This window comes from Prosopis cineraria, unplaced genomic scaffold (genome assembly GCF_029017545.1).
Source record: "Prosopis cineraria cultivar Desert tree isolate PC_DT_omini unplaced genomic scaffold, ASM2901754v1 PC10, whole genome shotgun sequence".
In the NCBI taxonomy this organism is placed as follows: domain Eukaryota; kingdom Viridiplantae; phylum Streptophyta; class Magnoliopsida; order Fabales; family Fabaceae; genus Prosopis; species Prosopis cineraria.
This window is the reverse complement of record NW_026555341.1, coordinates 34,415,180-34,440,609: the sequence shown is the minus strand read 5'-3', so window position 1 is coordinate 34,440,609 and position 25,430 is coordinate 34,415,180. Positions and strand designations below refer to the sequence as shown.

The 25,430-nt window shown below is 29.0% G+C and overlaps 1 pseudogene; it reads left to right on the top strand.

The window, feature by feature from the left end:
- The first annotated feature begins 3,852 nt into the window (after window positions 1-3,852).
- Window positions 3,853-6,226, top strand: LOC129321770 (uncharacterized; annotated as a pseudogene).
- Window positions 6,227-25,430: the final 19,204 nt, after the last annotated feature.

Below are 25,430 nucleotides of genomic sequence, written 5' to 3'. Positions count from 1 at the left end.
AAAAATGAAAACAACAACCAAACAAGCCCTTAGTATTTTATGTACTAATAGTCTACTATTAATTAACACTAGAATAAATTTAAAATTTCAAATCCAGTGGTTAACCAAATCTACTATTGTTGGACTTGAAAAGCATAAAACAAACCGAACCCATGTCTCATGGATTAAAGTCATTGATTCAGATGGGTCAGACTTAATTGAGATTGAGTTTATTTAAATCGGGCTTAGAGCATCTTATTTTTTAAAAAAACTCATATATCTGAGCTCAGTCTTATTTTTTTTCGACTGCATTCTGACTGGCCCATCGAGCTTGGCCAAAAATGCAAACTCTGTATTCATATAAAGCTAAAAAATTTCAATAGTCAGCTTATTTAGGTAGGACTCAATTCGTGCATGTTTATTTAGATCGAGTTTAAAATATTCTATTTTTTTAAAAAGTTTATATAATCAAGTTCCGTCTTAACTTTTTTTAAATAAGTTTAGATTAACTAGTAAAACTTAACTTGAATTACTCACTTTACATGGTCTAGTTGCGACGTAGCTCAACATTGTTCTTTGGATCATTATATTGCTCATTCTCTCCATTTGAAGTAATGAAAATTAAATTAATAAATTACGCAGGTTTTATAAATTGCCAGTGTAGGTTGACCTTATGAGTGGTCAAGAATCTACAGAACATTTCTAACTTCAATCACAGGTTAATCTGATTTTCCTTAAAATAATCCAAAGGCGAGGGAGTTTTCGAGAAAAACTCTCACATATAAAATAAAATGTACACCATTTCAATTAAATAAAATTTTATATATAATTATTTTTAATAATTTAATTTTTAAGACAGGACATCTCTTCAATTTCTTATTTGTTTCTCTCTTTATTATTATCAACGCAGTATTAATTTATATTTACAGTCACATAACACAGTATGCTTTTATTGGGTTATTATAAATGATGTGGTGTACTGTGTATGCACGAGAATTTCTCCATTTAAGAAGTCTGTTGATTAATTGGTCATTTAGTTGAGTAGATGCCACGGAACAAAATAGTCACTGGCAATGCTTAATAAATTAATTAGCCGGCTTCTATTAGTATTTTCAGCATGCTATTATGCGTTGCTAATTTGCTATGACTTACTTCTTTCATTTAAAGATATAAAATATTTTTAATTAAATCTCACCGCTAATAAAATTATCACCTACTTTCAAACTAACCCTATTTTTTATATTTACTCTTATTAAATATTTTATATAAATATAAAGTTATTATCAATAGAAATGTTTTGAAAAAAAGCAATGATTGTACCTCAAAAGATTAAAATCCCTTACATTTTTAAATATTCAATTCCTCAAAAATATTTTATATTTTTAAATGGAGGAAATATACATAAAATATACAAGAATGCGTTTCACTATTATCAATTTCGCTAAAAATTAATTTAAATTCTATTATAATAAATAATCTTGCTTTATTTTAACCTTTTTAATTTTTTTTTGATAATTTTAGACAATCTCTTTATCCATAAAACTTTATGCCAACACGAACAATAAGTCCTCTTTTTAGTTTTATTTACATTTACACATAGTGTCATTAAACAAAAGAAAATCATATAGTATAACTTTAAACAAATTGAAATAAAGTAATTTGTTTTGGTAAGGTTAAATAATGTAAGTTTTGTTAGAACATATTTATATATTATTTGAATTTGAAAAAATTATTTTTAAAAGAAATAAAACTATTATTTTGAAATTTTTAAATAATATATAAATTACTAAATTTTTAGAAATCGAAATCTATAATTTATTCAAATTTTAAAAAATCTCATGCTCTTAAAAAGTACAGTAATACTTTTCTTTTTTTGGAGCAAGTTTAAATAAAATACAATATACTTTTATGCACAAAAAGAGACGGGATGCAATGCACGTCAGCATCACTCAATTTATGCCATTGCCGACCTGTTCCAAAAGTCCGTTTCTGATGTATATTGGCCAAAGGGCCAAAAAGCAATAAAATCCCGTTTTGGTAAACTAAACGGGAGAGTCTGCCACGTGTACGCATGACGTAGCGTCTCTGAATTCGCCCCTGGAAAGCTCGTTCTCAACGGATCCGTTGATATTTAAGATTTTTTCTCTGAATAATATTAATTTAATGTGCTGTTTTATAATTTATTAATTAACGTTTCGGGTCCAGAGAAGTTTCTTGGGTGTCAAAACCGATGTCACCTCCCGCTGGAGGCACCGCCCGCATCAACAGCTGTAAATTGAAACAAAGAACAAACATTGTATTTTATACTTACCAAAAAAAAAATATATATATATATATACTACTTTTTTTAAAAATATAAAATATTTTAATAAAATTTCATCTTTTAATAAAGTAGTTATTTATTTTTAAACTAATTTTTTTTTTTATATTTACTTTTATTAAACACCCTATAATAAATATAAAATTATTTATCAATGGGACACTTTTAAAAAAAAGACAATGATTATGTCTCAAAAAATTAAAAATTTTATATTTTTAATATTTAAATTCTTAAAAATACTTTATATTTTAAATGGAGAAATAGATTTTAATCTTAGTATCATATTAATAATATTTCTTCTGTCCAAATTTACTCATTCTCATGGAACAAGACAAACTGATAAAAATAGAAAACTCATACAAAATATCCTTCCTCCATTCATAAGGTAGTTTTTTATCATATTAAAAATATAAAACATTTTATATATTTTAAGAAGAAATTAATAATATTTTTTAATTTTTTTAATACAGTGTAATTAATAATATTTTTAATTACAATACTCTTTTAAATAAGAATAAATATAAAAAAAGTATGTAATTTTTAAATTGGCTGACTAATTCATTTAAAGTATAATTTAATTAAAAGTGCTTATAATATCATATCATTTGGAGAAGTAAGAGATATTTTATTTTTTATGTTTGCCTTCCGTTTAATACTATAGCATTGAATACCATAAGGCAATCAAAAGGTAGGATATGAACTTTTATTTTGTCAGAAGAATATTATTGAGAACAAGTTATTATTAAGTATGTCAAAATATTTAAAAATGAAGAAGTACTTAGGAACAAAATGAAAGGGCAAATCGAAACAAGTAAATTGAAATGGATGGAGTACAGCTTTAAATTTAATCATGTTTTGGCTGTATCATTAAAATTATTTTTCTTACATTTCAACTATAGGATAATGATATAAAATACAAAAAAAAAATCTAAATCCAATCTTATGTATGATAGCTTTGATGTACTTCTTTCGTTTAAAAATATAAATATTTTTAATTAAATTTTACCTTTCAATAAAGTAGTTATATATTTTGTAAATCAATCTTATATTTTCATATTTATCTCTAATAAACACCCTATAATAAATATAAAATTATTATCAAGGCACTTTTAAAAAAATAATTACACCTCAAAAATTAAAAATATCTTATATTTTTAAACATCTAACTCCTCAAAAAATACTTTACATTTTTAAACGGAAGGAGTAATTATATATCAAATTATATTATAAATAAAGATATATAATATAGATAATTTATATTTTAGAATTAATTTTGGCATGTAATTTTCTTGTCTTTCTGCTATTATTTTATTTATTTATCCTGTTAAAGTTTTATGTAAATAATTTTTTTGGTATGTTGAGTTTTTAAAATAAAATTTGGCAGTAGCATTTAAAAGTTTTTCTAAGAAAATTTTTTAACTCTCGGGTGAAAATATCTCTCCCGAAATTTAATGTCAACCAGGACAAACTGAAACATATTCAATGGAATTTGATTGACAAAATATATATATATATATATATATATAATTAAATAAATATAAGCCAAGTGTGGTTGACACCTGCTGCTCAAGCCTGCGTCTCTTCCACACTCCTTCCATCTCCCTCGCTCTCTCCCCCTCTGTTTTTTTTTAATTCTCTTTCTCTTTCTCTCTTCTTTTTGTATAAATCACACATTCGTCTTCTTCAACTTCTTTTTCTTCTCACCTCTAACCCCTGACCTACTTTTCTATTTTACGTTCCTGTTATATTTCTCTGTTTTTGTGAATGGTATTGTAGAGTTTCAGAGTCTTCAGCCTCTGAAAGAAGCTGTACAGTGAAGCTAATTACAGGTATTTCCTGTTTCATTTCTTCTAGGAAACTCTGAATCTGCACCTTTCTGCAATTGATTTGCCAGCTACGTTCTTAGATCTGCAGCTTTGTTCTTATCCTCGGTTCGTTTTTTGGCTTTTTGTTTTCTTCTTCTTTTCTGTTTTCTGGATTATTTTTTTTATCCGATACGATTTCACTTTAAGATGAGAAAGCTTGAGGTTCTTCGGATCTGCTCCGAGCAAAAATGTTCCGATTGATTTCTGTTCCTGTTATTATTTTATTGTAGAATTATCTATCTTCAGCCTGCCAAATGATTTCCTCTCTCTCTCTCTTTTTTCTGCAACCAATTTATGGAAATTCAAGTACAACTTTCTTAACGCTGATAACTATCAGATCTTGCCCTGCGAGGTCAGTTGCTATCTGAAATGTCTCTATGTAAGGGGTTGGATTCTCTTGTGCAGAAAGAAACTTCTTCTCGTGCTTTATTTCCGGCTGAGGAAACTCATAATCTATTTAGCTCCGTGTTTGAAAATTATTAAGCTTGTTTTTAATATTTATTTATATTTATTTGCTTGATCTTATCTTATTTTGAGCTGTTCAAATCTTTATGCGCGTTTAGGATGTCTGACAAAATTAATCTAAGGCGCTGAAGATTTCAAACTTCTAGTTTATTTATTTTTAAATTTTGAAATTTATGTCCTAAATTTTTCTCTTCCTATCATTTGGTTGTGAGTAGGTCTTGTTGATAGCCGAAATCAAGGAAGAATATGAACCCTTGCGTGATCCAGCAGCAAAAAGTCGTCGCATCCTGTGAAGAAATGAGCAGCAGACACCCTGTGGTTTGTCCCAAACCGCGCCGCCTTGGCCTCTTAAACGTCGTAGTGAACGACCACCCTGCCAGGCCCTTCCGGTGGCATCTCAGGTAAATTTTCTCCCCGTGCACCGATGTAGGGATATGCTTTATTCCCCTCCTACACTGGTTCCTTCTCGCTCGTGTTCTAGATTCATATTTCTGAACTAATAATCTCTGATAAAGTCATTTTGATTGAGCTTTGTCCGGCTTGTCTTCTGCAGTTGCCAGGCAGATATAGTTGATTCAAAATCTGTGAGTGATCCATTGGACCTCATCCTAACCAAGGTTAGTCTATTTTGCCATCGGTTTCCTCCGTCATGAACTTGGATTATCTCCAGATGGATCTTATAATTCAATTTATTCAACTCGGTTCATTGTTAACTTATTTTTTTTATTAACTTTATTTGTGAATTGCAGGGTGGTTGTGGTATAGAACAACCGTGTGCACAGGTAGCTTCGTCGCCCCCCTTTTTTTGCGGGTCACCGCCGAGCAGAGTAGCTAACCCATTGATCCAAGATGCTCGATTCGGGGATGAGAAAGATCTCCCCGCTCTCACCATCATCCAGGGTTCCTACCCCATCTGGGCTCTCATCGCCTCCCTCATCTTCCACAAGGAAAGGAGGCTGTGTTCGCTCCAACTTCGGAAGCAATCCTGCTGTGAGAATCGAGGGGTTCGATTGCCTCGACAGGGATCGGCGGAATTGCAGCATCCCTGCTCTGGCCTAGATTGAATCCAATCCACATATTGAGAATAAATATCAATGTAGAACAAGAGAAAGCTTTAGCAGTAGTCACTACTAGTAACCACACAAAAACTTCGTTAACCGGGAGAGGAATTTTGGAAGCGCAGAAGAGTGAAAGGAAAACTATCTTTTGCCTATTGTAAATATGTTTAGAAAGAAGTGTCTGTAAATGTCATGGATGTTGTGTCTTGTAGGTATTATTATCCTTTGTAAGGCCACGTAGTCTGGTCAAGGAAGAAGGTCGAGAGGGGATTAACCCTCTTAGTCTGGGTCTAGTGACATCTAGTAATGTGTACGGCGTACTATCTTCTTCATTGTAATTACACGTCTTTGAGGATAGGAGCTGATAGACTTTTCATTTTGATCTGTTTTCTCTGGGTCACTTGAAATGTAGTTAAGCGCCTCAGGAAGGAAAAAATCTGTGCAAAAGATGGTTTATTTGAGTCCTTCAAGTTACTTGGTCTGTCTTTTGCAATGTGAACGTAAAGTTTGTGTGAAGAAGAGATCTTATTCTGTTGGCAGTGTCGCCATGTTTATCCCCTACTCCCCACCCTCAACGTTCCTGTGTTGCTTTCGGGTCAGGAGCCACAGGACTTCGCTTCTGTTTCACGCATACTTGCCTGTGTGACTGAATAAAATATACGTCATGCTGTTGGGAATGCGAGGGATTCTTTTTGCTTACGGTTTCCCTTTGTTTCTGAACGTTGGTGTGATGGTGTACGTTTATTCGCTGTGACTGTTGTCCTATGTTCACAAGTTTCTTGGTTTGTTTGCTGCTTTGCTCTTGCAGCCGATTTTGGTTCCGAAAGCTGGTGGCCTCTTTCGTTTACGGTTTCCCCTCTTTCCCAGGATGCTGGTACGTTTATTACTCTTCATCAAATCAATCAAGAAAAACAGTAAAATACTTTCAATCTCAAATTGCTAAGACAATCCAAAAGAACTTGATATTTTAAAATATAAAATATTTTTAAAGAAGTTTAGTTAAATAAACTTATTTTACTATTATATTTTCCCTCTTATTTAATGTTTATTTTTATTTTCTTTTAATATGTTAAATGAAGGATATTTTTAAAATTTTATATTTGTGTTTTTAAAAATGATTTGTCGAGCATATTTGAGATTTATTAATATATGAGATTTTATTTAAAAGTGTTTTATAATTTAGAACGGAGGGAGTATGAAATTTGAACTTTATATGTACTATCTGTACTAAATACTCTTCTTGACCTATTTATAAGATAGAGAAAATATTTATTTTGATACTAGTTACAATGTGCTTTAATGATTATTGTGTCAATTTTTATCCTTTTGTCCCTATTAAATATTGAGAATAATTAATGTTAGAGTATTTTATTTTTAAAGCATGTATATTTAATAAGGGTGAAATTGAAAACATGTAAACTTTTTAAATATATTTAATAAGGTTTAAAAATTTTCTTGATTTTGGAGAAAATGCCGGAAAGGAAAGATATGATGTGAGGATCTATAATAATCTGTATAAATTATACTGATTTTATCATTTTTACTTGTAAAAGATGAATGACAATATTCATAAAAAAGGATAAAATTGTTAGAATTTCACTAAAACAAAAAAAATTTTCTTTTTTTATCCTTATCTAGTTTTTTTTAAAAAATAACATTATAGATACTTCATTAATCTTTTTTCAGTAATTCTGTAAAAAAGTAGCTTCTATTTAGACTTTAATCTATGGATACTTGTTTTTTTTTCTTTCTCTCATTGATCATCATCCATTTTGAAATCATAGAAGTGGAAGATGACAAAAGAGAGTAGTTTGTGATTTGATTTTTAGGTTTCTGTATCTTTTGTTTGTTTTAATAGTAATCTGGTGTTATTAAAAAAAAGATTTTAATCTTGAGAATACCTTGCATTGTTATTCATTTCTAATCTTTCATTCAAGTCTTCCCGGGAAAAAAAATAGAAGAAGGGTAAAATGGATCGAAAGCTTTGGCGCCAAGATACTCATGCCATGTTAATGTCTAAAGTCAACTAAAAGATTAAGGGCTAAAGACATTTTTACTCCAATTTTTTTTTTTAAATGAGTGTTGGACACTCTATACTAAAGAGTGAGAAAATATTTTTCATAAATAATTTTTTTGAAAAGCAAAATCATCCTTCCGTTAGAGACTTATAATTTTTTTATTATCTATTGATGTGGAATAGTTGTGAGGCTTATGTACAATAACACCAAGACATTCTGACCTAGTTTGCTACTAAAATCAATTATGATTCCTACTACTGCCATTCCCAACCCTCTTGGCCCACTTTAGATTATCAAAAGGGGTCAAAATGTCTTACTATTATGATGTGTAAGTCCTACAATTATTTCACATCAATAGATAATGAAAATAATGATAGGTCTCTATTGGAAGGGTATTCTATGCATGAAAAAAATTATTTAGGAAAGTATTGTTCCATCCTTTAGTATAAGGTATTTAATGTTTTTAAAAAATATTTTAAAAAATGGTTTTTAACCCAAAGATTAATCACCATAACCATAAATATTATATGTTTTTAATAGCTCAAGATTTTTTAAGTTATTGTAACAGTACTATTTTTTCCTAAAAATAAATTATAAACAAAATCTCTCCCTCTATCTACGTGGGAACACTTTTGTTTTTAATAGTTTTAAGGAAAATCGAGACAAGTTAGATCAACATTACTTTTAGGGCCAGCCAGAAACTTGGCCCCAAACGTCTGAATCAAGATTTTTGGGCCCAGACTTGTAGTATGATGTTTAACCAGAGGACTTTGGACTGTTTCGCAGACAGAAGATTGGACTGTCCAAGATGTTATTCAATGATATCAGACCAATACCAATTATCATCACAATGAGAACTTTATTAAAAATATATTCATAATATTCAATAATAACTCAATCTTTTAAAAATATTCAACCTAAATTTCTTAAATTATTATTTTTGATTTTCTTAAACGTTCTCCAAGTAATCATGTGTTTTTCAAAAGCAACTAATAATAATTATCTATTTATCAATTTTATTTAGATTTTAAAATGATTACGACAATCTTTGAAATAAAATCAAGAGAAATTTTAAGTAAACTGAGTGCATCATATCATTTGTAGTTTGTTCAATTAAAATACTTTAAGTCATCTAAATAAAATATTATATGACATTATTTTAATTAATTTTATTCTTATAATATAATGCATCTTCAATTTATTGTCTTTTTTTTTATTCTCATTGATATCAGAATCAATTTACATTTAATATCATTTGAATGTTATATTTTTATTTAATAGACTACAAATGACGTGACGCACCTGATCTACCTAAAAATTTCTTATAATATCAATATAGGTTAGCAAGAATAATAAGAACTCTAGTCATTTACAAAAGTAATTAAAAGTTTGAATCTCAGACTTGCATATGTATCGTTTTCCAGCACGGCTTGATATTGGGGAGATTAGACATTGCTGTCACCGTATATAATTGCTTGATTTAGAGATTGATAATCCATGAACTTATTTTGCTATATTTTAAAAAATTAAATTAATAATATTATTGTTTCAAATTAAAATGTGTTATAAAAAATAAAAGGAAAAAGTATACCTTAGCATTCAAATTCAAAATATTTATTATTTAGTCACAATCAATTTTATATTATATGTTGATATATATTGATATATATTGATATTGTTTATGCCATAACTATAATTTTTGAAGTCCCAGCCTAAAATGCCTTCAAATTATAATTAATATTAATTAAAAATATTCTAGAAGAAGGGGGAAGTCTCGACCACCAAGTTGAAGGATAACTCAAGCAGTTTGAAAATCAAGTTAAATACTAAATAAAAGCCACTAACTTGGGTGAATAAAATATTCACACCCACACATAGATAAGTAATTAAAAAAATGACATGTTTATTGAAAAAATGTTAATATTTAAAATAGTTTAAATATTATAATTATTATTTATAAATATTCCTTCAAAATTTGTAAATCTTCTTTTAAAAATTAGTAGCTCAACTATTTGAAATTCATTGATGAATGCCTTTTAAGAACTCAATCATTATTACTTGTGAAAAATTACATTTGATTTAAATCACATACATACTTTTTTAATCCTATTTATAAGTTAGAGAGATTATATTATTCTAACTCTATATATTTCTATTAAGACTAAATTAATAGATTCTTTCTTTCTTTCTTTCTTTTTTTTTTGACAATGAATCATTCGAACCTTTAGTAAAGAGATAAATGACTTTGATTGACATACAAATCACCGAGAACAATAATGTGTTATTTTTTTAGATTAAGATAATAATCTTTCAGATAGTGTAATTATTATACATCCCCACTATATTTCCACCTACTAGTAAGGTTCTTTCCTCAATTTCTATAAATTTGTCTCGTGGAAAAAAAATAAAATTATCATCTTCCTCTTAAAATTTAAGCCTCTCATTCAAAGTTGAGATTACAGTTATGGCATCCTCCTTTCATCATCTGTCAACCATGCAAAATAGGTTCAGGATCTCCATTAAAATTACTCAGCAACTATTTCAACCTATGCAGGATTTTAGAAAATAACATCTTTTCGAATAGTTCATTCTTCTTTTATTGTTCCTTGCCAAGAGTTTCTTCGAGAAGTTATTGGATATCTTCGCACAAAATTATTTGATTATATCTATGAAGAACACCTTCAGATGATGGCACTTGGACTCACATCTTATTCTCAAGAAATACTCCAATGAAGTTCTACAACACTTCGAGATGTTCCTTTATTTGTACATATTCAATTTATTTTTCATCTAAGGTTAATTGAGATGTCAGAGACTAATTGGGCCATAAACCAATCTATACAACAAACGTTTTTCGTTCCAGCAGCAGCAGAAGCTATTTCATCACTTAGGAAGCTTAATTTGTCCAATGATAGAATAAAGATAGAACAATGTAGCATTTGCTTAGAAGATTTGGGTGATGGCCGAGTTGTTTTAGCAATGCCATGCAATCATATTTATCATGATAATTGTATTATCAATCGGTTACAAAAAAGTCATTTGTGTCCATTGTGTCGTTTTCAATGCCCATAGATAATAGGTTGAATTATTAGATAGGCTATATTTTCATCATCATCATCATTATTATTTAATTTTTGCTGTCGTTCTTTTTCATCAATCAAATATACCCATAGCCTGAGAGGCTGTGATTTTATGTCTTTTCAAGGAAACTTTTTATTGCAATTCTTTTAGAATTTCAAATACCCAATTATTGGATTCATTATTTGAGCCCAAAAATTGAATACTATTTCATTATTGAACATCAATTATATTTGTGAATAAGCTATACATGACTGAACCTATTTATACACAAAGACACTAATACAATAACTATAGAGTGAAGTAGGCCTGACAATACAGATCAAATAATATTTAACATGATCCAATAACTCCCCTAAAGTTGAGTAGTATAAATTGAAGATTCTCAACTTGGCTAACGTGTTTCTAAAAATATCACTCCTATGCATAAAATGACAATAAATCTCAATGTGATTGGTCTATTTATGAAATGTCGGGTTAGTTGCTTTACGGATTGTCACCTTGTTGTTGCAATAAATATTAGTTGGGGTTAATTTTTGAACACCCAAATGAAATAATCAATTCATAATTTATGTTACTTCTGCTATCACAATTGCCAAAGCACGGTATTTCGCTTCAGCTGAAGACTTGGAGACAGTATTATGCTTATTGGACTTTCAAGGGATGAGTAAATCTCCAATGACAACTATATATCCCGTAACTAATCAAGGGCCTGGTATCAGAACATGTCTCCCTGTTAGAGTCACTAAAATATGTTAAATCCATGTTGCCAGTTGAAGACAACAGAATCCGCAGTCCTAGACTCCCTTTAAGATGCCAAACCACACTCATTATTACATCCATATGAGATTTCTTTGACTTTTGGATAAATAGACTCAGTACCTATATAGGAAAGCATATGTCAATTTTAGTCATACAATAGTCTACCAATTAACTTCCTATAAGGTTCAAGATTTGTCAAAAAAAATCAACCTTCTCTTTCTTAACTTTCCTCTTCTTTTCTTCCCCTTTGTTATATCACAAGTTAAATGCAAATCTTGTTCTATTAGGGTGGATATATAGGTTTAGCTTCACTCAAACTAGTGTCTATAAGTAAATCTAAAACACACTTCGTTTGATTTAACAAAATTTCTTTATCAAACTTAGCCACTTCTAACCCCAAGAGATATTTCAAAAATCCCAAATCCTTAATTCTAAAATTATTATGTAGATCTTTTATTAGATTATTTATTCCTTCTAAATTATTACCTGTGATAAGCAAGTCATCTACATAAACTACAACAACAATAAATTGCTCCCCTTTACTTCTAATAAATAGAGAGTAGTCATATTTGCTTTGCCTAAATCCTCTATTTATTAAAGCTCTAGTCAACTTAACATTTTATTGTCTAGAGGCTTGTTTTATTTCATGTATGGACTTAATAAGCTGACACACTTTATTGGGTTAAACCATTTAAAACCCCTGTGGCATACTTATATAGATCTCCTCATTGAGGTCATCTTGAAAGAATGCATTATTTGGACATTCATTTGCAAGATTGCCTATAAATGCATTACCACTAATTTTAAAATAATTATAGGTGCTACCATTTTGATGATGGGAGAAAAGATTTCAGTATGGTCAACTCCCTCTTTTTAGTTGTAGCCCTTCGTAAACAGGGGCACTTTGAATCTTTTCAAGCTCCCATTAGCTTTGTATTTTGTCTTGAACACCCATGTGTGTAATGAGCGTCCTAAATTAGGACTTAATCATCACACTAATCATGGTTAATCAAGAACTAATCCAAATGAATTATTCATTACGAGATTAACCTAAATGAATTCTTAACATGTATTTTTTTTACAAACTATTTAATACAAAGGGATCCCAAGTCTTTAAAATATTTTAAGAACTCATATCATTTAATTAAACATATGCGGAAGCATGATAATAACTATTTTTACCTGCACAAATATTTTGGCCCGTAATTATAGCACAAGCATCAAACCACATTCCCCAGAGCCCAAAATACATTTTTCCCAACACAAAACCTATAATGCAAGTGGATCAAGAATATATTATCCTAGAGGGCAATATCATAAACTAAATACACATATCAAATAAAAGGAGAGAGGCCTACAGAAGTGATTATTATCACTTGGCCTAATGCTCATTTCCTCTGTTCTTTTCAGATGAGCTAGCTCCTGTAATATATTAAAAGAGAGGGGTGAGTACAACCACTCAGTAACCAAGGTATATCTAAGTTATACAAATGAATGATAATTAATCATGAATGCAAGTGACCAATAAATTTATCAAGGTGACCATTCATACAATCACATTAATAACATGTTAATCACATTAACATTTAACTCATGTGAATAATTTCAAGAATAAAGTCAAGTATAAAATTTGCACAAATAGCCACATATACATTATTCGCATAATTACTACATGTTCTCATTGCTACAATTATAATCATATTCTCAACATAGTCATCAATCACTCAAATGGCATGATAATAATACTATGCATGATCAATCTCTTCCTTATATCCCCCTTATTTCCTCTGACATGAAATCCGCAGGCCAACAACCGAAAGGGATCATCCATGTAGTGAGACTATCCAAAGCCTTAATCATATCATGAGGGGCTACCGGGCCAGGGTTACCTTACTCACTTATCAACACAGTTTCCCCTAAATCACACACAATGGGGTGTCATACCCAAAACTAGCTCTACCCCAAACTCCAGGTAGGCCAGTAGGGTCAAGTCCCTTAATAGGAACAATGCTACAGTACCTTACAAGGTAAGTAGCGACTATAGCCCCTAGGATTATTGGTTAATAGCCAAGTACCATATGAATTTTGTATAACCGCTAACTCTTTCACTAAGGCGAACTCCCGCCATATGATCATGCTCATGAGAAAAATACATTTCAAAAACTCATATATATAATTCAAAATTATCCCACATGCTCATCAACTTTCTTACTCAACAAACATTAAGAATCATCATATTTCAATCATGCCTCTTGCATCAATTTTTATATTATCATACAAAACCACATTTGCATCATGTAAAACTCAACATGCTCATACCATTCATCACTGTGCATAATCCACGATTTATATCCAAGAGTGTACACATAATCATCAACCATCGATCTCATTACTCACACCAAGTCATAATTAACTTAGTCATAAGTCATAGAATCTCAACAAAGCCACATGCATTACAAACAACTATTTTAAAATTTAGACACACACACACACACACAGATATATATATATATATATATTCTTTTATTTCACCAACATAATTAATTCAGAATATACAAATGCATAAAATAGATTTCCCCCGATTACCTCAACCTTTGAGAGGTCAAAGGTTACCCATCAAGTTACAAAACTTTCAAAGCTTTCCAAAGCTTGAATGGTGTCAAAAGAAAATTAATCTACAATTAATCATATCCCAATGTGTCAATAATATTATCAACACAACTTTCACTCATACTCTAACACTTAAGTATTTATTTTATTTTATTTTATATTTATTTATTTATTTATTTTTTAAGAAATTAGTCTTAGTCTCTTGAATTCTAAAATTTAATTTCATATATTTGAACCTATCTACTTGGTTCAATAGTCTCCTTCACAATAATTTCATTCAAATATTTTTCTAATATCAAAATTTCTCTTTTTATTCCAAAAATTCGCACATAAAAATACCCAAAAATTACAAACTTAGATTTCAAGCCTAGAATCATTATTCTATAGCCATAATAATTTATTTCTCATCTCAAATAATCATCTAAATATCAACAAATTAATTTATATTTTCAGATTTAATCAAAAATCTACCCATAGGAATCTAGGGATAAACTCAAATGCCTCAAATTCCAATTCTATCAACAAAATAATACTCTAGAATATTTATTACACTACTAACAACCTCAAAAATCATATTTATTCAACATAAATTCATCCCTCTTCCAAATTCTAAATTTTCTACCACCACAAAATCAAAAACCAAAAAGAAAAGATGACTAAGAAAAATGTTTAGAACACTTACCTAATCTTAGAATACTTAAAATCTCATATGAAGTGTTCTATTATAGAGCTTCACCTTCTAAATCAGTCAACCTTTCCGTCAGTGTCGCTCGCTCTCTGCCTCAGGTCGCGTACAGGGATGAAATGAAGAAACAAAGGAAAGAGGGTGTTTTTATAAAAAAATACTGCGAGTCACACATATTTTTTTATTGTTTCCTCTTTCCTCTATCTTCTTTTTTTTCTTTTTTTTATTATAATATATATATATATATGTCATGATTGCCGTGGGAGCGCGCCGAAAGCAACCATTTCTTCTTCTTCTTCTTCTTCTTCTTTTATACATTTTCTTTTCTTTTTTTAATAATAATAATAATTTAATATTTTTTTAATTAATTAATTAATTATTTTTTTTAAATTTTAATTTAGAATTATATCCTAATTAGATTTAACAATCATCTCCTACTAATTTGCTCACCTCTAAATATTTTTTAAAATTTCTATTAATTCAAATTAACTATTAAAATTTAAATTGGAATGTTATAATGTGCATCCTATGTGTATTTTTCCTAAGGGCATATCAACTATCTCCTAGGTTTTATTGGCTTCTAGTACTTGAATTTCCTCTTTGATAGCTGGTACCCATCATTGGTCCTTAATAGCTTCAACATAAATTCCTAGTTTAGTAAAGAGATCAGTACAAGAAATGAAGTATTTATGAGAAGGGAAAATATGAGAACAGGATAAAGAAGTTTATATAGGATATTTAATTGATACTCTCTCGGGATGAATTTCAGGTTGGACAAATTGTGCTTCTTCATTAGAAGTGCTTGTATTTGATAGTTTTGAGGACTCATAATCTTTCATCCATGTTGGTGACCTTTCTTATAGTTATGTGTGTGTATTGTTGCTATTGCTGTTCTATCAATATCATCAACATCTTCTTGCTTTATTTATGGCTATGTTTGATCATCCTTATCAAGGCCTTGGTCACAAATGAAGGGGTGTATTTATTGCATTTTTATCAAGGTCTTGGTCACAAATAAAGGCATATATTTGTTACATTTTTTACTCCCCCTTGAACCACACTTATATTATCTTTAAAAAGAAATTTTTATTCTAAAAACACAACATGCTTGCTTTTTCTTAACCATACTCAATGATTTTGTCATATAAGGGCCTGAAAAGAGGAAAAAAGGTTAGAGGCCAACATTATTGGAAATCAATTCTAAATGAGAATAGCAATGATGAGCTAGCGCCAAAGTTAAGAAAGAGCAACCATTTTCATGCAAGCTTTTTCTTTTTTGATATTTCTTCCTTAGTTTGTTACGTATTTGTAGGTATTTAAGTACCTTGTTCTTGATTTTCATTTTTAGCTTATGATTTTCTCTGTAATTTTGTGAATCAAACTTTTGTGTCTATCAATAATACAGAGGATTGTTTGACGCATTTATGTATTTTAGTATTTGTCTCATTTGGTGTTTTCATTTTCTATAATAATGACAGATAGTACCCGCTTGCAAACAATGAATGATTTAATGCCTTAGACAAAATATAAAAGAAGCTAATTAATCTTGCTTATTCCACTTGTATTTATTTTGTTGAGTCTACTTTGATGGAAAATGCTACTAAGTTGCGACCTTTAAACATTTATTAACAAAAATTTCTTGCTTTTTTGATGCTCTCACTTGTGGGTTTCAAAATTAAACATGATTGTACCCTACAGGTACTCCTAATAGTTTATCCTTTTCTTCGGATTCTCCCCAGTTCCCACCATCTATCATTTTCTCAAAATTAATCTACAGGCTTTCAATTGGTTATTTAGAACAAATCAATTTTTTTTCATTATATGGCACACTAGACACTGATCATATTACTATATTGCGGTTATTCATTTTGATAGTTATATGTACAACGAGTCTATTTTTTCCTATATAAGTAATTATATTTTTTTCAATTAATCTATATGACTACTATCAATATTCTATTTTCCAGATCAATTGATTTTAAAAATTTTAAAAAAATAAATAATAAGAATCAAATTGATAGTTAAGATAAATTTTAAGAAAAAATTCAATAAAAATTAAATTTAAGAGACTATAAATTAAATTTTATCATCCTTTTTTATTTTTCTAAAGTATATTTTTAGTCCTCTAACATTATATAAATTTTTAATTTAATCCTTTAATTTTCTAAAGTAACTTTTTAGTCTTTTAACCCTAATATTGTTAGTTTCAAATGATTATTTTTCATATCAAATATTATTATTTAAAAAATTAAATTTAATATGTCATATTTAAAAATATGACACTTCATAAAATTAAGAGACTAAAATAAAATATTATTTAAAATTAAAGGACTAAATGTGTACTTTAACATTTTTATTTTATACATTTTTGAGAAATATGAAATATAACCATATTTGGATAACGATCTCTCATTTGACCGAAATAGTCAAACCTAAATGGATAATATCTAATTAATTATCTTATACTAGATAGATGCATAAAAAATTAAATATACTATAAATAATAACTATCATTACATATATAATTGAAAATTTGAAATGGAGCTCATGAATGATGGAAGTAGAGAGATAATGCCACAAAAACCCATTATTAAAATCATTAATTAATATGTTGGGTAGTTTTAGTGTGCGTTTGGTTTTCAATTTGTCAAAAGTTCATTTGGTGAAAGTTTATTTGGTGAAAGTCAGTTTAATAAAAGTCAGTTGTTGTAATAAAATTTGTATTTAGATATATTTTTTTAAAAGTCAATTTGATACATTGAAAGTTATTTGGTTTGTGATAGTGAAATGTGCTTTTGAATGTATAATTACCAAAAAGGACATTGATTTGTAATGATTTATAATTTTTATTACGCAAATGTAATATATTCAAAATATTTAAAAAAATATAATAAAAATTATAAATAACATAAATTTTGATCTATAATGCTAAAAATTTGATCTCTAATTATTTGTATTTTTTAATTTTTAATTTTAAAAGATGTAATAAAGATTTCTAATTTTTATTATACATTAATACTAAAAATTAACATGATTAATTACTCAATTTATAATACTAAAAAAATTGATACTTAATTATTATTATTAAAATAATAATTATATTTTTAATGAATTAACTATTTTTTAAATAAAAAATAAGAGATTAAACTTAGGGTAGTATGGTCAAATAACATTCTATTTTTCAAATTCACTTTTCAAAAGTTTCAAATAGTTACGTTTCAGAAATCCACTTCCAGCTACTGTTTGAATATACTTTCAGAATGTGCTTTCCTGCAAAATATTCTACCCAAACAACTTTTAATTTTTTAAAAGTAAAATTTTGCTTTCTGAATGTGAAATGGAGAAAAACCAAACGGACCCTTAATTTTGAAGTATATAGTAATATCATCAAATATAAAATAAAATTTTAATTTTAAACATTCCCTTCATTATTGCTTCGAGATGTTGGTAGAATCACTTAAAATATTTTTTCAATATATTTCCAACCTCAATTGTTTTATTTTGTTTTTTTAAATCTCCTCCCATCAAGAACTTGACTTGTTAATTTCCACATTAAATATTTTGCTCAATTAATAAGAAATAAAGGAAATTAAACAAGGTATTTGGCACAAAAAAAGTTATTTTAAAAAAAAATTGTGAGTTATAGCCAGAGAGTCATTTCTAAGCTTTTGTTAGATAAATATTATAGTTGGATTATGTAAAGGGACTAAAATCTTTAGAAGCTGAAAGGTGATAATGTGATATAGTGCATGAGATAGGATTCTTCTGATAAGACACGCACCGTATGCATTTGGTGTTTGTAATCTGTTTGATACGAGGAGTTTCTATGGTCATACTTGAGTGAAAGATTTTTAGAATATCCAATAGATTAGGGTTCAAACTCCAACGATTTATTTAAGTGACGAAAGTCTTTATTACAACAAATTTAGTTAGCAGAATGAGAAAATTATTTTAACTTAAATTATATAAACTTTCTATGGTCAATCAATATTTCAATAGGGTGAGTCCCTAGCATTTAATACCGAACTTGATATAAGTAAAACTATTTAACATTTTTGGCTTTAAATATTTCCTAGAACTTATATGCATTGAATATTGAATTGATAGTGTTTAAGTAATTAATTGGTCAAAATAATTATAATTATATTAAGTGGAAAGGGCTTTAGAAATTAAAAACTCCTTGGATAATATTTTTGAAATTGAGCTTTATTTTTTTATGAAAAAACTACTTCAAATTAAATAATAAAAACAACTAAACCATACTATGCCATTGAGCTTTATAAATAAGGAAAAAACATGTTAAGGGAATTTTAGACTCATCAAGACCTGAGTTAGTTTAAATTTATGTTAGCAAGTAATATTAAATATCTGTTAACAATTTTTTAAAAAAAGACATTTGAGATTAATTAAATAAATCTTTTTGGACCCATTTTATTGATTAACAAGTGATATTCTCTCACATAATAAAAAACAAAAGGAGTATATACTCCTATGTCATATTTGTAGGATAGAGAATGAATATTTATTTTGATCATATTTATAAGGAATCTCTTTAAGTTTTGTATTTATCTTTACCCTTTTATCATTATTAAATTCCAAAAAAATTATTAATTATCAAAGTATTTTATTCTAAAATCTGTATATTTAACATAAGTATAAAGTTAAAAATTTATTGAATTTTTAGAAAAAATTAAAGAAATTTATGTTTTTTTAATTCTAGTGAAATATGATGAAAGTGAGTTTTAAATAGTATCTCAGGGAATACCAAACTTGTGTTATTCATATTGAATTACTGATCAAATTTTTTTAGCATGAATTATTGATCAATTTTTGAATTATTATTTTAGTTAGAATATATATATATATATATATATTAAAAGAACCAGATACGAAACCAAGTCAAAGGACAAAGCTTCAACCAACATCAACCAATGCCAGTTCGAGTACCTAAAGCATTAGAACATAAAATATCTGCAAGAGGGGAAGGGGGTTATAGGAACCCAACCTAAATGGCACATTCCCTCATAAGCTGAACTAGTAAGCTAATAGGCAGCTAGATTAAGAGATCTAGAAATCCAAGAAAAAACTAACAAAATCAAAAGAAGATTTCAACTTCAATATATCAAAAATAAGGTAATTTGGATGTCATTCAGACCACAGCTATCTCCATTAGTTGCATCAACGAGCACCTTACAATCAGATTGAAACTCCACTTGATGAAAGTTTAAGTCGAGAGCCATTTGCATTCCTTTCCTAAGAGCTTTAGGCTCCACTATCCAAGGAGATACATCCTCACAGGGATTGCAAATCTAATCTAAAGGCTTAGTCTGAAAGTCACAAAAAATAATTCCTATGCCTGCAAATCTACCATCATAGCTAAAACTGCTATCAGTGTTACATTTGATTTTAGGATGGGAAGGAGGAGACTAACTGAGATGAGGAGATGGAGCTGAAGTTTCCCTATTATCCTCATCAAAGTCATTAGCAACCTAACCACGAGCTAACTAAAGTTCATTTAGTAAAGATTTAGCTTGTTTAGCCATAAAACATGAATCAATAGCATAGTAGTTATAAAGACAAGAACACCTACTTTTCCAAATTTGCCAACACATCATAGAATTTAAGCTATCTTAAAATCATCAAAATAAGAATCAAGAAAAACCCACCATAGCCAAGGCACAAAATTAGATATATTAAGGCTATCAACATGTAAAGAAACATAAGAGGAAAACCAAGCCTTTTTAACCTAATCACAGTGAAAAAATATATGCTTAGAAGTCTCCTCTTCAATTGAGCAATAAGGGCAAATGCTAGAGTTAATAATGGAAAATCTCTTTAATTTAACCTTCATAGGTAAAACCTCTTTAAAAATCTTCCACACGAAATGCTTAACCTTTTTAGGAACTTTTAATTTCCAAAGGTGTTTTTAGACCTTGTCCACATCTGAATAAAGATTTTTTCTACTATCAGTAGCTAAAGATTCAGCTTTCACACATCTATATCCTTCTTTAATAGTATAGTTTCCTTTAGCAAAACCAAGCCAAACTAAAGTATCATTACAAGAAAACTAAGAGAGAGCTTCAATTTCCTCAGGACACAAGTCATCATTAATTTCAAACAAATTCCAGGCACCATTCCTAATTAACTCAGCCAATTTCAAATCAAATGGGCCTTTAGGATTATCATTATGAGTCAGGCAATAGCCAAGGATAAACTGTGAAGGTGCTCAAGTTGATCTTTTTTTTTTTTGTCTAGTTTTTGAAAGGAAAACTAGTTAGGGTCTATATTTATTTACTAGGAATCAAAGATTCTTACTTGTTAAAGAGGACCTTACTCCCTAACAGTTCTAAGCAAGGGCACTTATGGAGACTCGATGGTCTTTGAAGGTAGATCACCTTACCCTTCAGCAATTAGTACAACAAACTTCACATCAACCCTATCACACAAAAATAAGAACATCCACTAAGCAAACTTCTTTCTTGCACGTATTCTCTTTCCCCTTCTGCTTCTTACCCTTTAAGGAGCGCTTAATCTTTTTACTTTCGACAAACCCCTTATTCTAATCAAGCTTAAACTCCATATCACGCTAATTCTCCAAGACAAATGTCTTCCAAACCCGTGCCTTTTTAGCAGTAGAATCTTCCCATTCCTTATCCTTACTACTCTTAAAATTAATCTTAGTAAGCTCTTGAACTAGAACACACTCATAGGGCCTAGGTCATAGAATAATTTTTGATAGAATTGTTGTATCCTCATCTTCTGGTGGAAATGCAACAACATAAGCAGGATTACTTTCTATATATGTACCTTTTGGGGCTTTGATAGCTAGACTAACCATAATAGGTTTTGGTGGGCTCATAACAAGCTTCTTAGATTGACTCTCCATGTTGACTACTATTGGATTCCCTAAAAAACAACTCTTATCAATAATATTAATTGAAGTTAGGCTCAGCTTACCCATATCATGAGGCCCATTTAAAGTATTTGTCTTTACCTTTTCCCCATCACCTTTCTTTAGGCTTTTCTTACTTAAATTACTGGGCCTATCAAAATCTGGTTCCCTATCCTTGTCGTGGCTTGTTACCTCTATGACATCCTCCTGATTGCTGACAACTACACTTCTCCCCTCAGTGCTAACCACATTTGTCTTTTCTAGAACTTATATTGGAGTCACATTTACAGCTTTCTGTAGTGGTGTGCCAAAATGCATCGCTCTTAGTCTTTGCTCCACCATAACAAAATCATGCTTAACATCCCTTACTCCTAAATGTGCCTCCCCCACGCTTCTTTCAGAGTCAGAAGACTCACGCGCCACCTCCATATCAACTAAAACGATACCATCATGAATAGAGATAATAGTTGACATAGTTCTCATTGGATTAATACCCAATGAAGCATCATAAAAAGGAATTTCAAGATTAACTTCTAGCATTACATGGTCTTTGATACACGAACATTGATCATGACCAAGAACTCCACGTTTATAATAGAAGTTTTTTAGCTTTTCATATTTAATATTAACCCAAGCATTAGATAAACGTGGGCGAGAAACCCAAAAACTAGCCACCAGTGGTTTACAATTTACATAAATCCACTTCTACATGAATGAAAACAAAGTCCCTAAACAGAGCATCATTTAATTTTGGATCCTCAAAACAAATTACCTCCCAACTTGGCTTCCCATAAGCAAAATATTTTTCACTATCATAGCTTCTTTAGGAAGATCTTGAGCTTGAATCTAGAATAGATATTTATCCAAACAGACCTCAAAGATGTAAAGCATTCGTAGCCATGGTTGAACATTCAAAAGATGGTCAGTAACGTTCCAAGGACCATCGTGAAGAATATGTTCACAATCAGCTTTAGAAGCAAAATTAAAAACATACCAACCACTGTGCTCATTTATCTCCACCTTCTCTTTCGGTCTTCAATTTTTTAAAATCATACCCACTTATCAATAAATAGCTTACCCACATGTAAACACTCTTTTTCCTTCTATGTTATAGCTTCAGCCTACTCCATTGGAACCTTTTGTTTTATCGAAGTGCTTGCCATCATACATGAGTAGACCCAAATCTCAAATTAAACAAAAAGAGCCACAAACTAAAATAAGGAGTGAGAAAAGTAAATGATAAAGTAGAAGAATGGATAGGAAAGGAAAAGGAACGAAAGCGATGATAGAAAGAGAAGAGGGATTGAAACGGAGAAGAAACAAAAAGCAAAAAAGCCAGAGCTTCTCTAACAAAAGAGAGGAGTTTCTCTCACTTGGGAGAAGGGTGAATTGATGGAGCCACTTTTTGAATGATTTAAAAATCCCAATTATTATAAATTGGAATGTGAAAATTATTTTAATTTAAATTATATTAACTTTCTTTGGTCAATCAATATAAGTCACTAGCGTCTAATACCAAACCTCATATAAGTAGAACTATTTAATATTTGTGGTTTTAAACAGTCCGTAAAACTTATATACATTGAATGTTGAATTGATGATGTTTAGGTGATTAAAGGGCAAGAATAGATGTAATTAGATTGAGTGGTAAAGGATTCAAAAATTAAAGACTCTTTAAATAATTTTTGAGTTTGAGCTTTATGAATAAGGACAAAAACATGTGAAGACAACTTTGCCCTCGTCGTGATCGGACTTGGTTTCAATTCATATTAACAGCAACAGGTGATATTAGATAAAGATGGTCTGTTAACCAAATTTTTTGTTTTTTTTAAATATAAAACAGAGATGTGGGATTAAATAAATCTTTCTTGGGCCTTAGATAGCCAATAGCATACCGAGCCCAAATATCATGCTATTAGGCTTTTTCTGGACCCATTTTATTATAACAAGGCTTGAGAAGTGAACAAATTAATTAGAAAGTATTTTTTCAAGTATTATTTAAAAAATATAAGATATTTTAAGTATTTTAAAGTATAACTAATATCCCTTCTGTTTAGAAATATAAAATATTTTTAATCAAGTCTCATATATAATAAAATAATTATTTATCTTTAAACTAATATTCTCTTTTCATATTTATCCCTGTGTAATACTCCTTTCATTAAAAAACATAAAGTATTTTTTCAAGTAGATGAATGTTAAAAATATAAAATATTTTTAAGTTTTTTAAGGTATAATCATTAGTACTTATATTGAATAAATTATTTTAAATTTATTGTAAGGTGAAACAGCCTATAAAATATGTAAATATGAAAATAGGATTAGTTTGAAGACAAGTAACTACTTCATTGGGAGTGAGATTTGATTAAAAATATTTTATATTTTTTAATAAAGGAGTGTAATGTTTTACTCTAAAATAAATATAAAGTGATTATTCAATAGGGATACTTTAAAAAAAATACAATCATTGCGCCTTAAAATATTAAAAAATTCTTACATTTTTTAACATTCAATCTTTCAAAAAATATTTTATATTTTTGAACGAATGAAGTATATTTTTTAAAAAATAGTATTAATTATGAGTGTAATTAATGAAAATTTCTAATTAAGATAATTCATTAAATAAAGATAAATATAGGAATGTACAAAGAGTATTAAATTTGGATAGCACAACATTTTAGAGGAAGATCGTTAGTTGTTCAAAAAAATAAAGAAATTTAATTAATATTAAAAATATAAGTAAGTTCCTATACACACAAAAATCATAACGATTTAGGCACTGTCTTGAAAGGAAGATTGAAGACCAATATATTAAAATCAAAAAGTTATCTATAAATTTATAAAACGCTAATTTGAGTTGTTAATATTTACAAAGTAATTTATAAATTTTGAATAAATATTTTAAAATAATAATATTTAAATTATTAAATAAGAAAATATTTAATATTTTAGCAATATTTATTAAATTTTATTTTAATAAGACTTTAAGATATTCAGTGCTCATAGAAAAAAATTTTAAGGTGCTCAGCGCTCTTGGAAAAAGAGTTCAGGGGTAAATTAACACCAAAGAACATAGTTAGAGTTTTACCTGTCACTATACATGACCCCACGAACATGCAACATCAGTATATAATGACAAAGTTAACGGTTCATTAACATAGAGGTTTTTTCCTTCTTAAAAAAATAGTTCAAGAGTAAAATTATCCTACTTAAAAATATAAAATACCCAACACTTTTAAAAAATAAATACTTAGGCAAAATTAGACTTTAATTTAAAAAATAATTTTTAATACACAAAATCATTCTTGGCCTGAACGGGTCCTTCACAACCACAAAGTCGTTATTGGCCTGTACTATTTTTGATATAATATTTGGGTAAATATTGTTTACAGTGTGATATTTTGATAATTTTTGTTGTTATTTATCATATATTGGTAAAAAAAAAAAAAACTTAGTTATTGTGTTAGCCGAGAAAAGGAAATGGATCAGTGGTGTGCACGGAGAGAGAGGGTGTGAGATAGATATCTAACATGCTATTTTTTTTTAATTGTATAGAACTTGACTTGATAGAAATCTAATTTTATAACACAATATGTTAAATTAAATTTTAGTTTATAGATGTAACATGTAAATAAATATTTTTAAAAGTGGAGTATTTTGATAAATAAAATAAATGCACTTGCCAACTACAACTTAGT